At 37.7% G+C, this 14,192-nt stretch overlaps 1 protein-coding gene across 1 annotated transcript in view; it reads left to right on the forward strand.

The window, feature by feature from the left end:
• DNAH11 (dynein axonemal heavy chain 11) overlaps positions 1-14,192 on the forward strand; it is a 314,532-nt gene that overhangs the window by 175,648 nt on the left and 124,692 nt on the right. The window lies entirely within an intron of this gene.

The raw sequence follows: 14,192 nt of genomic DNA on the forward strand, positions 1-14,192 counted from the left end.
GGAGCTGATACTGGTCTAGGTGACAAGGGCCCTCACAAATCATTATAATACAGGACTGATGTAAGTAGTACCATGGGTCACAGATGAGTGGAGCATCCTTCACTTTAGCGGGCTCTTTTGGAGGAAGTGATGTGCCACATGCCAGGCTTGAGTTGGAATCCATGGGGAAGCCCTGGGTAGAGAGGAACCTTTGGGAAGAAAAAATAGCATCTATGTAAAAGTAAGGTTGCACTGAACATTACACCTTTGGAGAAACCCAAGATCGCTCTGAATGTCTGCAACACAGGGTTCCTTTTGGGAAAAGGAAGTGGATCAGGCTGGGAAGTAAATTAGGATGGAATAAGGGGCTATAAATCATGAAGGGAGCAGTGGGAGAGGTTTGAATTAAGGAACTGAATTATGTCAGAACCTCAAGGCAAACAATTGAGGTTTATTAACCAGATGTACTGAGCCTCAACCTGAGGATTTTCCCTACAGACTACTCTGTGCTTCAGTGTAACTCCTAGGGATGTAATGTAACCGAATATTAGCAGCAGTAAAGATCGAGTAACATAAGGAATGCCTCCACACTCATGGCAGGAAGCCAGTTTAAGGCGAACCACACTTCCTGGGTGGTTAGTAACCTAGAAAAATTTCCACTTTACTGTTCTTTCTAGTATTCTAGGTGCATCGAGCTAGTAAGAAGGTCCAGGCTGCAGCAGAGCCTGGAGCACAGAGGGAAAGGGGATGAGACAGTGGGTTGGCCGTGACTATACCTCTCCTTGGAGGTGTGAAGTGTTCATAAGCTTCTCTTTTGCCCTACTCTTTGAAATTCCACATTAATCTTACTCAGCATTTCTAGACTGATGTTAGATCAGAATTTAGGGGTCAGTTGCCCAAAGAGTTTTGTCCCCATCAAAATGTTACTAAGAATATTTTTGCCAGATCGTAACAAGGCCAGAGATTTCTCCCTATTCTGTGGTGGTACATTTGGATCACATTTTCTTTATGAAACGGAAAAACAAGTACAATAATAGAATATAAGATTGTAATGTTATAAATCCCTATCAAAGTCTGTTCCTCGGAGCAACAGAATCAGCAACTTTTTGAAAATGCAGGTTCTCCAGTCCCACCCCAGACCTCTTGAAACAAAAACCCTACAAGAGTTACACAATGTATGTTTTCATAAACCCTCCAGGTAATGCTGAAGCACCCTGAAATTTTGAGAACCATCATTTAAAATAACGCAAGGCCGCCTGGGTGGCTTAGTCACTTAAGCATCAACTCTTGATTTCACCTCAGTTCATGATCTCAAGGTCGTGAGATTGAGCCCCATGTTGGGCTCCATGCTGGGCATGGAACCCACTTAAGATTCTCTCTCTTCCTCCGCCCCTCCCCACCCGCTCACTTTCATGCTCTCTGTTTGGGGGGCGGGGCAGAGAATAAAAGCTAAACCAAGCATCTTATACAGATGTCTTTCATACAAAACTTTGCTTCCATGGGACAAGTTCCTAGAAGGGGTATTGCTAGGTTAAATAGTTGCAGCTTACATTGGTTTTAAAATACACCTGCCAGTTCTTTGACATGCTTCCTACTCACAGGTAGGATCTTTGTCCTCTCTTATTAAATCAGGGTGGGCTTGCAAGAGTGGGACAGCAGACGTGATGCTGAGAAACTTCCAGAGCTCGGCTACAAAGGGCCCACTCTTCCATTGACTCAGACATGGTTTTGTTTATAAGAGTTCTATGTATACTATGCAATTCACCTTACCTATGTGTTGTGTATATTTTCCTCTTATCATTTGTCTTTTAAATGTATATATGGTACATATTTGTTTATAATTTTAAGAAGTTTTGGGCCTCCCAGGTTGCTCAGCAGTTTAGCGCTGCCTTCAGCCCAAGGCGTGATCCTGGAGACCCCGGATTGAGTCCCACATCGGGCTCCCTGCATGGAGCCTGCTTCTCCCTCTGCCTGTGTCTCTGCCTCTCTCTCTCTCTGTGTGTGTGTGTGTGTGTGTGTCTCGTGAATAAATAAAATCTTAAAAAAATAATTTTAAGAAGCTTTTATTAGATAAATCCGTGTTTTCCTTTATGATTTTGGTACTGCTTATGAATTTAGCAAAGTTTTTCTCTCCAAGGTTATAAAACTCTTCACTAGAAGCATTTAGAACTCAACTGGGCAGCAAATAGAATATCCAAAAACTTAGAGACCCATGCTTTCTCATCTTTCCCTTCTGCCAGAACTCTTCCTGATGCTTCCTGCCTTGTGACCACCGCACGAGTACAGTGGGGTCTGTATTCCAGGCAGGAAGAAGGAAGGGACAGGCAACCTTGGGGCTCTCTGGATAGGAAACCAAGGCTTCCCCCCCAGACCCTAAGCTGATGTCTTAGTGGCCATGTGTGTCATCGGCTACCTTTGCCTACCAGGGAGGAAGTGAATTTTCTATCTTGTCATGTGGACTTTATGAATAAAATTGGAAATGGATTTTAGAATAGCAGCAGAATACATCATCCTAGTACCTTTATATAAGTGTATGTTTAAAACTTTACATTTGAAATACATTTATTATTATATATGGTAACGAGTGAGCTGAGAGGTTTCAAGTTATTTTTTTCCAAAACAGTATATTTTCTTCTTAACACCATGTATTCCTTCCTTACTGAATTAGAGTAATACCTTTATATATGTCATATTGGGTCTATTTCTAGATCCTTTATTTTTTTTCTCTGTACTACTGATCCCATCCTTATACTTTATAAATTATTAAGGTTTTATTACACATTTTTATATCACATCATCTCACTGTTCTTTTCTACTTTTTCTTTGTTCTCACGTCTGTACATCTGGAAAAACATCAGAATCATTTTGTCAAATTCTAAATACATTCCATTTTAATTTTGATTGAAATTGTGCTGACTGCTTATTTTACGTTTGAGAGAATTTAATCTTATATAAAGTTTTTTTTATAGAAGAAATATTTCTTTCAGAAGATTTTCTGATGGTGTATTATTTGTATATAGGAGAGCTATTGATTTTTAATTTTATAACCCACTATGTTTATAACCAGCCTCTCTGGTAGTTTCTGTTGGTTGATATCGCATAGCCTGCAAGTAATATTTTGTCTTTTTAAATATTCTGTTTATCTTCTTTCCTCCCTCATTGCATTGGTAAATCTACTGAACATTAAATAATTATGATGGTCATGGAAATTTTGTCTTGATTTTTACATTAACAAGGATGTTTCTAATGTTTCACTATTATATCTTACATTGGCTTTTGATTCAGAATATGTATCTTGTCAAGGAAGTATCTATTAAATTCCTTTTCAACATCTGTTGAGGTAATTATATGGTTTTACTCCTTGAACTTACTAATATTTATGCAATACAGATGGATATACAGAAGTTTTACATTTTTATACTGTTTTAAATCTGTCAGTCTTGGGGCACCTGGGTAGTTCAGTCAGTTAAGCATCTGACTTTGTTTTAGCTGAGGTCATGATCTTAGGGTCCTGGGATGGAGCTCTGTGTTCAGTGTGCCCCTCTCCCAGCTTGGACTCACTCTCGTTCAATAGATAGATAGATAGATAGATAGATAGATAGATAGATAGATAGATAGATAGATAAAGTCTTGGGGTGCTTAGGTGGCTCAGTTGATTAACGTTCGACTCTTGGTTTCAGCTCAGGTCATGATATCAGGGTTGTGAGATGGAGCTCTGCATCCTGCTCCTTGCTCAGGGGAAGCCTACTTGAGATTTTCTCTCCTTCTCCCTCTGCCCTTCACCCTGCTCCTTAGCTCCCTCCTTCTTTCTCAAATAAATAATCTTTAAAAAATAAATCTTAGTCTTTCCCTTCACCTGTTTTCTTTGACTCCACTTGAAGAGACCTCTCCGAAGCTGAGACCATCTCTTCATCTCTTTTCAGAGGCCCTTTTTCAGTATTTACCTCAGTACAAGCTAGAATTTATTTTGGAGTTAGATATGGATCATTTTCTCCACATTGCTACAGGATTACTGATGAATAATCTATCTCTTTTCTACTAAAATGAGTAAGCAGATTTTTTTGTTTTTGTATTTGTTCTTTGTTTAATGCGAAGGAGGAATAGGATATTTCCCTCAACTACTCTGCTCCTTCTTGACCTTGTCACTCAGTCTGCTGCATCATGAAAGGGTAGTGATCAGCATCTTACCCTGAGGGAGAAGTAATATGGCATAAAAAGGGGCCACTTTTTAGCTAGAAAATGGCAACTTCTTTCTCTTCGGTACATAAATACTACCCTCATATCCTTGGGTTATTTTTAAAGAATTCTGGCTTGTTCTGTGTTAGTTTCATATACTGCGATCTTCACCAGCATGTACTAATGACTCAGACCTCTTGATGAGCTGATACATGCATTGCATATGTTCTGAGCTGGGCAGCATGGGAAGCTAACTGTGTTACAGGGTTGGTGAGCACACCTGGTAGGTCAGGCTCAATGATGTGGAGTTGCCACCCCATTACCCATGCTCACCACCCAGAGCCAGTTCCCATTTGGAATGCAAGGGCAGTGAAAACCTGTTGGCATGCAAAATGTGACCTCTGAATCCCACAGGACAGTTTTCATTAATGACAATCAGATGTGAGCCCTTGGATTGCTTGAAATAAACCAGTGAATAAGTGCCAAATACCTTCTCTTCTTCATATTTGCATACGTGCCTCTTTTCCTACATAATACTCATCTTGCAGCTGGAGTATAGTGCTTTCATCTTCTCTCCTGTTGATTTTAGTTAGCCCCAAACTTTGCATTCTTGTCTTCCTTCTTGGCCATCTGATGCCATAGGGAAAGGAGCACTTAATGTATATAGCAGCCCCTTTGTTTCCCAAGACTTTAGATACCCATCTGTCCTGTTATGTATCTGTCTATTGAGGATGTGTGTATGTGAGTGTGTGCATATATACAGACATACATACTCATATAATTTTGTATTTTTAGAGAATGAAAGAGTCCTTTCTAATGATAGAAGATATATGTGTTCATTGTAGAGAATTAAAAAATACAGAACCATATGAAGAGAAAAAATTAGGCTTAATTATATTGCCTGGAGAGAACTACTGAGAACATATTGGTATATATCCTTCCAGTTTTCTATATGCATATAAATGTGTGCAAAGTACATATTCCAAACTTAAATGTTTTTTCACATCTGTCACAATTTTCTTTACACTCCTCTTTGCCTTTTTTATTAGAAGGCTCTCACAGGGAAAAAAATGATTCCAAGAATTCAGTGTATGGAGTGAAATATTTCACACGTACTTTATTCTAGATATCTACTTATAAAATATCTTTATTCATGTATACCTTTTACCAAAATTCATATTGGTTTGTTACAGTTTTCTTTGATTTATAAGAACTCTTTCTCTATCTGAACAATATTCCTATGTCCGTAATGTTCTTGTCCATTTTATATGTTGATAGTGTTTCTCAAAGCTCATCAGAATCCTAACTTTGTTCACAATGACTTCTCTTTTTATTTATATTATTTAAAAATATCTAATTTTTCTTACATGGGTCTTATATGTTAAGACTTTTTTAGTGATGCATTTCCATACTTCCTGGTTATGAAAATATTATTCCAAATTCTATCTTAACTTAAAATACTTTGATTGGTTAGCTCTGAATTGTGTATAGTACAAGGTAGCTTTTCTACTTTCCCAACCCCTAGATTCTCCAAACATCATTTATTATATAAGTCTTACCACTGATTTGAAAGGCTACCTGTCTCATAATCATAAACTTCATGTTTAAATATGTGGTAGTCTGCTTTTTGACTCTTAAGTTCTATAAATTTGTTCATCTCAGGCTGCATCAATACCACAACACTGCTTTGCTTACTGTGGCTTTGTAGTATATTCCGGAATCTAGTAAAACAGTATCTTCTTACTTTCTTACATTTACTTAGCTATTTGTACCTTTACTAGATGAACTATGGAATCAGCTTAACATAAAAAAAAAATCCGGGGCACCTGGGTGGCTCAGTGGTTGAGCGTCTGCCTTCCACTCAAGTCATGATCCTGGGGTCCTAGGATCAAGTCCCACATGAGGCTTCCTTCAGGGAGCCTGCTTCTTCCTCTTCTTTTATCTGTCTCTCTGTCTCTTGTGAATAAATAAATAAAATCTTTTTTAAAAAATCCTGTGAGGGGCATCTGGGTGGCTCAGTTGGTTCAGTGTTGGACTCTTGATTTCGGCTCAGGTCATGATCTCAGAGTCATGAAATCTAGTTCCATGTTGAGCTCTAAGCTGAGTGTTGAGCCTGCTTGAGATTCTCTTCCTCTCCCTTTTTCCCAACCCCCTACTCATGTGCGTGCAAGGGCTCTCTCCCACTCTCTCCACAATAAAAAAAATGTTTTTAAAAATCCTATGAGAATGTATAGACTAATTTGAGGGTGATGGTTACATCTACAATATTGAATTTTTCCATTCACAAACACTGTTTTATTAAAAGTAATAACTTTTTATTCCATATCAATTTTAGAATCCCTCTGTCAAGCTCCACTCATCTCGTTGGGCATTTACTAGAATTGCTTAAAATTTGTTAATGAACGTGAGAGGAATAAATACCTTTATAACAGATTATCTTCTCTGGGAATATGGCACACCTTGCAATTTAGTCCAAATGTCTTCACTGACCTTCACTAAAGCAGTTGCTATCTTGATAAGTTTTACACATTTCTTAAGTTCTTTCTCAGTATTTTATATTATTTTTTGCTCTTGCCAAATTTTCTCACAGATCATGGTTGGCATTTAAGAATGCCATTGGAAAAAAAAAAAAAAAAGAATGCCATTGAATAGAGGGAGGGAATGGATGGATAGATGGTTTATTTGTTATTTTACCAGCCAGTTCATTGAACAGTCCAGTAGATTTTGCATTTTCACTCTAGAGTTTGTTGAGTAGTTACATAACCTTCAAAATTTTACTTCTCCTTTCTAATAATTACTTCTTTTCTGAGTATTATAATAGCCATAATTTTTGCGTGCTGTTTAAAACTTTTAAGTGACAATATTAGTGTCCTTGTCTTATTTTTTATTTTGATGGAAATGCCTTTAGCTTCCCATCATTAAGCTTTCCATCATCACATTGGATGAAATGTAGGCTTAAGATATTTTTCATATTTTTAGGAAAAGATGTTGTATTTTATCATGTATATCCTTTCACTCTTCTCCTTGTTTTATCTTTTTTTAAAAGATCTTAGCCTATTCTCCTATTATGGGGTTTTTATAACATTCCTTCTAGACTCTTGGAAGTGTGAAGTTTTTGTCCTTTTCTTCAGGTTCTTAGATACTTCAATGGAATTAAAGTATCCTTTAAATCTGCTGGATGCTTTCTAAATTTTTCTTGGTTTCCTATTTTTCCACAGGCCCCATTTGAGCTCTTCTTCTCCCTTCCACTCTCCTCCCTCTCTTTTCTACCTCCTCCTTCCTTCTTGGACAGAATAGAAAGCAATTGCCATGTGGGGTTTGATAGCAGACAGTGTGATGCGCTGGTGATGCGCTTTTGGCTCACTTACAGGATATCTAGGGAGCCTGACAGTCTCAGCTAAGATGTTGAGCAAAACTTCCATTGAGGCAGCAGAGGAACACAGAAGGACAGAGCACAAACCACAAGTCACTACTCATACAGGTAACTTTCATGATATGTCTGTGATCTTATATAAAAAGCTCAAATATTTAACCCATCTGGTAGAAAATCACATGTTGCAAAACCTTATCCTTGCATGATGATGAAGTCTCATCTCTTCAGATCTTCATGTAGTGAACAAACAGAGCATCCAGCCTCCTTTCCTTCATGTAGATGACCACCCAGGATGGCTTTATCACTCAGAAGCGCTGTCTTGTATCCCTCCTGCCCCTCATCCTGAAACTTGAGTTAATGGAAAACAGTACACACTCTCTTGGCTTGCACCAATCTCAGGCCCTGCCAGACTCTGCCCTGCCATCAGTGTTATGCTCATCAAGACCACATGTCTCAGATTATAGTACCCTGCCTCCTGTCCTTGCACTTTTTGATAGTATTTATATAAAAGAAATGCAAAGAACATCAGAGAGAGATGAAAGTGGTGACCTGGTATTGAGGTCCACTATTGTTGAAATTTCATAAAAGAGCAAAACTTCAAAACAAATTAGGATGCAGATATCAAAATTGCATATTGCTCAGAATTTTTCACATTGCCATCTGTTGACTCCTTGATCTATATGCTGAGCCTCTGCATCTATTTACTGAGTGTCTGTGATGTGCTGATCCTGGGGCATAGGATAGTGAGCAAGATCCAGCACCTGGCTACCTCACTTTTGGAAAGACAAGCGTGAACCTCCAAATCAAGCCAACTGAGCATACAATTAAAACTATGTACACGAGCGGTAAGGGGAATATAAGATAACAAAAGATAAGACAAGAAAGATTTCATTGAAGGGGAGAGGGGATTGAGAAGTATCTCAAACACATCTATTCTTGTAGATGTGATCTCCCTTATTTTATATTATAAAAGAAAATTATTAATACCAGCAGTGAAGGGCTTAATCCAAGACTAAAGGATTTATCCACTTAAATTGAAAAAAACTTTGCATTTTGAAAAACATGGTCACATATGTCACATTCTGCTTACATTTGGATATGGGACTTGTTCTTGGAACTGCACGTGTGTGTGGAGTCACCACCTAGTGTCAGCAGAAATGCTACTAGCAGAGCAACATACATCATTAGCCAAAAATTTGCACGACGTGGTTCAAATATGGGCCTATTCAGGAGTTCATTAGGTACCAGTTGTCTATTTAAAAATAAAAACAAAGCACTGTTATACTACTGTATGGAGTTGCAGACTGGTCTGAAAAGTAGTATGTGGATAGTTCAGTCCCGGGCATTAAGCAAGGTGTCTAAGATGAAGGAATACATCCTTCTTGTAGATAGGAACATATAGAAGATATATGTGTTCAAAGTATATAGAGGGGAATGTAACTCCTACGTCTTTAGTCCTCAGGAATGGATTTGCTTCTTGTTCTCTTTGGGGATTCCACATACAATTCTTTATGAATTGAAGAGTTTTATTTTTTAAGAAAAGAAATAAAGTTCCCCAACATAGGGGTACCTGGGTGGCTCAGTCCATTAAGTATCCAGTTCTTGATATAGTCTCAGGTCATGATCTCAGGGTTGTGAGATCGAGCCCCACATTGGGCTCCTCACTGGGCCTGGACCCTGCTTAAGATCCTCTCTCCATCTACCTCTGCCTCTTTACCCCTCTAAAAAACAAACAAAAACTCCATACTGTAAAATGTTACCTCTTATAAAAATTGATACCAATATTCATAAATAAAAGGATGTGTGAATTATATCATTGTATGTTACCTAAAAATAAAATATAAAAATGTATTGACTGTGTATATGATGAAGATGCGATTGGATTGCATGAGAATAATTGAAATTAAAAAGCTATTTGATGGTGGTTGATAAGGGAAAATATAATAATGATAAAATGGTACTGAAACAGTCAAATAAGGGAAGAGTTTGTACACTAAACTTGCATTCCCAAGAGGATTCTCTCAGTAAGATTCAGATCTTATCATTCTTGAAAAAGACTTTTGAGGATAAATGCAAACCTAAGTTATGGATAGAAGCTTCTGAAGTAAATATGTGGGAGGGTTACTTCTATCTGAGAATATATCAACTGGAAAAAAATACAGAGTGATGGTAGCAATTCAAATTTCCATTACAAGAGGAAATGGACTGAGTCCTGTTAGTGATATACAAATAAATACATCCTTATGATGGAATCTTATCCAAAAGAAATGGAAACATATTACAAAGCACAATGAAAAATGGGTTATTGCCAATGAGTCATAACATCTGTGTACGGGAAAAAGGGGATAGAAAATTCTATGGTATGGATTCCAAAAGCAAGATTCTGACGTCCAAATGTTAGAGCTATAGGAAATACATAGATGGTGATTTTAGGGTTTGCTTCTTACTTATGAGAATTTGCTTTCAGAATGCAGCAGAGCTGTCTGAGGCATTTTTAACTTTATTTTCTTAGCAGACTTTTCTTTCATTCCACTGCTGGGAGCTAACTGAAGCCAATTTGGTCATTTGCAGTTGTCAGGAACTATTTTGGAGGAGGTGTATATTTCAGTGACCTTCAGTCCTTACAGGTAGATGGCACCTGTTCTGGGGTGGGGTAGCTCTTATCCCACAGGATGTCAACTCAAGGAAAGGAAGTCTGAAACTGAACTCGAATACACGTAGAGTTTGTGCGTAGCACATAACATGGGTCTTAAAATTTTAAAACCAGGGATCCCTGGGTGGTGCAGCAGTTTAGCGCCTGCCTTTGGCCCAGGGAGTGATCCTGGAGCCCCGGGATTGAATCCCACGTTGGGCTCCCGGTGCGTGGAGTCTGCTTCTCCCTCTGCCTATGTCTCTTCCTCTCTCTGTGTGACTATCATAAATAAGTAAAAATTAAAAAAAAAAATTAAAACCAGCTCTGTAAGCTTACTGTAATTTTAGCTCTGTTCTTTTAGGAAACTGAATAGCTCTTACTGGAAAGATCCTTTGGGACAGTTGTGGCAATATTCTCGTGGTTGGATTCAGCTGATACTCTTACTGGATCATATAAAAACAGCAGAGAGAGAGAGAGAAAAAGGCAGAGACAGGCAGAGGGAGAAGCTGGCTCCATGCAGGGAGCCCGACGTGGGACTCAATCCTGGGTCTTCAGGATCACACCCTGAGCCAAAGGCAGCGCTAAACCGCTGAGCCACCCGGGCTGCCCATCATCTTAGTTTTTAGTGTAGACATCTTCTATCTCCTTAAATTTGTGAATGTTCTATTTTTTCAAATTCTTTTCCTACATCTAGTAAGATTATCCTTTGATTTTTATCCTTCATTTTGTTAATATGGTGTATCATATGGATTGATTTGCAGATGTTGAACCATTGCTATAATCAATCCCACTTGATCATGGTTGTGTGATTCTTCTAGTGTACTATCAAATTCAGTTTGCTCCTATTTTGTTGGGGATTTTCCTATCTTTATGTCAGGGATATTGGCCTGTAATTTCTTTTCTTGTGACATCCTTGTCTGCTTTGGTATCAGTGTGATGCTGGCCTTTTTCTCTCTCTCTCTCTCTCTGAGTCTCTCATGAATAAATAAATTTTAAAAAAAAAGAAATCTTATTTAAATAAATAAATAAATAAATAAATAAATAAATACTAAGATAATAAAGAAATTGAAGACAGAAAATGAAAAATATTCTGTGCTTGTGGATTGCACAACAATATAATATCATTGAAGTACAAATATTACCCCAAATGATATACAGATTCAGTGCATTTTTACCAAGATTCCAGTGATATTTTTTTCAGAAATAGAAATAAAAATCCTGAAATTTGTGTGAAACCAAAAAAGATCCCAAATAGCTAAAGCAGCCTTGAGAAAGAACCAAACTGGAGGCAGCATGTTCCCTGATTCTGAGCTACATTAATAAGTTATAGGAATCAAAGTAATGTGGCATTGGGATGCCTGGGTGGCTCAATGGTTGAGTCTGCCTTTGGCTCAGGTTGTGATCCCAAGGTCCAGGGATCAAGTCCCACATCAAGCTCACCACAGAGAGCCTGCTTCTTCCTCTGCCTGTGTCTCTGCCTCTCTCTGTGTGTCTCTCATGAATAAATAAATAAAATCTGGGGGGAAAAACAGTGTGGTATAGGCATAAAAACAGACACATAGATCAGTGAGGCAGAATAGAGAGCCCAGAAATAAACCAATACTTATATGGTTAATTAATTTTCGACAAAGAAGCCAAAACTATACAGTGAGAAAAGGACAGTCTTTTGAGTAAATAGTGTTGGGAAAATTGGCTGGCCATGTGCAAAATCAAAAATCAACCCAAATGGATTAAAGACTCGAAGATAAAATAGTCTGCAACTCCTGGAAGAAAACATAGAGGGTAAGATCCTTTGCAGAAAGTCTTGGTGATGATCTTTTAGATTTGACAACAAAAGCAAAGACAACAAAACCAAAAATAAACAAGTAGGACTGTATCAAACTTAAAAGCTTCTTCTCAGCAGAGGAAACCATCAGTAAAATGAAAAGACAACCTAATGAATGGGAGAAGATAATTTGCCAACCACACATTCAATAGGGGTTAATATCCAACATCTACAAGGACCTCAAAAAACTAAATAGCAAAAAAACAACCGAATTGAAAAATGGACAAAGGACCTGAATCTCATTTTTTCGAAGAATATCCAGAAATGGTCAACAGGTACATGAAGAGGTATTTAACATCACTCATCATCAGGGAAATCCAAGTCAAAACCACAATGAGATATTACCTTACACCTTTTATTGTTTTTTGTTTGGTTGTTTGACATTTTTATTTAAATTCCAGTTAACATCCAGTATAATAGTTTCTGGTGTACAATTTAGTGATTCAACACTTCCATATAACACCTGTACTCATCATAACAAGTACACTCCCTAATCCCTATCACCTATTTAACCCATTCCGCACCCACTTCCCCTTGGGTAACTGAATTTGTTCTATAGTTAAGAGTCTGTTTCTTGCTTTGCCTCTCCTTTTTTCCCCTTGACTCATTTGTTTTTAAAAATTCCACATATGAGTGAAATAATGTGGTATTTGCTTTTCTCTGACTTATTTCACTTAGCATTATACACTAGCTTCATCCATGTTACTGCAAATGGCAAGATTTCATTCCTTTTTATGGCCCAGTAATATTCCAGTGTGTGTGTGTGTCTGTGTGTGTATACACACAGACACACACACACACCACATTTTCTTGACCCATTCATCAGTTGATGGACACTTGGGCTGTTTCCATAATTTGGCTATTATAGATAATGCTTCTAAAACAGCAGGGTGAAAAATAAATAAATAAATAAATAAATAAATATTAAAATAAATAAATAAATACATACATACATACATACATACATACATAAAACAGCAGGGTGTATGTATCCCTTTTGAGTTAGTATTTTTGTATCCTTTGGGTAAGTACTCAGTAGTATGACTGCTGGGTTGTAGGGTGGTTCTATTTTTAGTTCTATTTTTAACTTTTCGAGAAACGTCCATACCCTTTTCCACAATGGCTGCACCAATTTATATTCCCACCAATAGTGTAAGAGGGTTCACGTTTCTCCACATCCCTGCCAACATCTGTTTTTTTCTTAACTTGTTAATTTTAGCTATTCTCACTGGTGTGAGGTGATATCTCATTAGAGTTTTGACTTGTATTTCCCTGATGGTGAGTGATGTTGAGCGTCTTTTCATGGGGTCTGTTGGCCTTTTGGATGTCCTTGGGAAAATGTCCATTCATGATTTCTGCCCATTTTTTTGGTTTTTGGATGCTGAGTTGTAACAGTTCTTTATATGGTTTGGATATTAACCCTTTATTGGATATATCATTTGAGGATATCTCCCATTTCATAGGTTGCTTTTTTTTTCATGTTTAGTTGATTATTCGCTTGCTGTGCAGAAGGCTTTTATTTTGATGAAGTCCCAGTAGTTTATTTTTGCTTTTGTTTCCCTTGCCTCAGGAGACATAACTAAGAAGTTGCTACAGCCAGTGTCAAAGAAGCTACTGGCTGTGATTTATTGTAGGATTTTTATGGTTTCAGGTCTCCTATTTAGATTTTTAATCCATTTTGAGCTTACTTTGTGTATGGTGTGAGAAAATGGTCCAGTTTCATTTTTTTTTTTTTTGCATGTTGCTGTCAGTTTTCCCAACACCATGTATCAAGACTGTCTTTTCCCATTGGATATTAGTTTCTGTTTTGCCAAAGATTAATTGACCATATAATTGTGGATTCATCTCTGGATTTTCTATTCTGTTCCATTGATCTTTGAATCTATTTTTATGCCAGTACCATACTCTTTGGATCACTACAGTCTTGTAATATAAGTTGAAGTCCAGAATTGCGATGCCTCTAGCTTTGCTTTTCTTTTTCAAGACTGATTTGGCTGTTCGGGGTCTTTGGTGGTTCCATACACATTTTTATTCTAACTCTATGGAAGGTGCTGTTGGTATTTTTCACCTCACATCATTTATAATGGCTCTCACCAAAAGAAGAGAATTAACACATGCTGGTGAGGACATGGAGAAAAGGGAACCATTGTACAATGTTGGCAGGTGTGTAAACTGGTACAGCCACTATGGAGAACAGTATGGAGGTT

This window comes from Vulpes vulpes, chromosome 7, assembly GCF_048418805.1.
Source record: "Vulpes vulpes isolate BD-2025 chromosome 7, VulVul3, whole genome shotgun sequence".
In the NCBI taxonomy this organism is placed as follows: domain Eukaryota; kingdom Metazoa; phylum Chordata; class Mammalia; order Carnivora; family Canidae; genus Vulpes; species Vulpes vulpes.